The 1,038-nt window shown below is 37.6% G+C and overlaps 1 protein-coding gene across 1 annotated transcript in view; it reads right to left on the bottom strand.

Annotated features, from left to right (window-relative positions):
* Positions 1-1,038, bottom strand: part of CDK12 (cyclin-dependent kinase 12) — a 42,935-nt gene that overhangs the window by 17,495 nt on the left and 24,402 nt on the right. The gene's annotated exons all lie outside the window — the stretch shown is intronic.

Raw genomic sequence — 1,038 nt, forward strand, 5'->3', positions numbered from 1 at the left:
AACAAAAAAACAATTTATTTCCATGAGTAACAGCAGTGGCCTCCAAACTATACTTTAAAAAGTCAAGTGCCAATATAGGAGCTAAAGGAATTACAAAAATGAATTTTAATCTCTGCTCTCTTGGTTCTACTCTAAAAGGGATTAAGCCTCTTTTGACTACTCTGGTTTATAACAATTTATACTTAGGCTTTTTTTTTTTAACTACTACTGCATTTTTGGATTTGAATCAATAACTATTTCTTTTTTTTCTTGGTAAACAATAGTGCCTAAAACCTGGTAGATTAAATAATTATTTGGGGGAAAAAAAGGAATGAGCTGTTTTAGATAAAGGGAGATTTAAGATTTTTTTTTTTTTTTTTTTTCCTAAAAGATGACCGGTAAGGGGATCTTAACGTTTGACTTGCTGTTGTCAGCACCACACTCAGCCAGTGAGCAAACCGGCCATCCCTATATGGGATCCGAACCCAGGGACTTGGTGTTATCAGCACCGCACTCTCCCGAGTGAGCCACGGGCCGGCCCTAAGATTTTTTTTTTTAAAGGATGACTGGTAAGGGGATCTTAACGTTTGACTTGCTGTTGTCAGCACCACACTCTACCAAGTGATCTAACCCGCCATCCCTGTATTAGGGATCTGAACCTGTGGCCTTGGTGTTATCAGTACCACACTCTCCCGAGTGAGCCACGGGCCAGCCCTGGGAGATTTAAGATGTAACAAACAAATCCAATTCATAATCCTTGATTGACTCATGTTTGAACAAACTAGTTGCAAAAGATATTTTTGAGATAACTGAAAAAATATAAAATATGGGGCCGGCCCGTGGCTCACTCAGTAGAGTGCGGTGCTGATAACACCAAGGCCACGGGTTCCATTCCTGTACCAGCCAGCTGCCACAAAACAAAACAGAATACAAAAAAGTAAATTACAGATGTCATGACATTTAGCTGTAAGAACTCTGAAAAAATTAATTATTCCCTAAGTATCTTCTAATACCCAGTCCATATTTTATATATATATATATATATATATTTTTTTTTTT

Source organism: Galeopterus variegatus, unplaced genomic scaffold (genome assembly GCF_000696425.1).
Source record: "Galeopterus variegatus unplaced genomic scaffold, G_variegatus-3.0.2 Scaffold938, whole genome shotgun sequence".
NCBI lineage: Eukaryota > Metazoa > Chordata > Mammalia > Dermoptera > Cynocephalidae > Galeopterus > Galeopterus variegatus.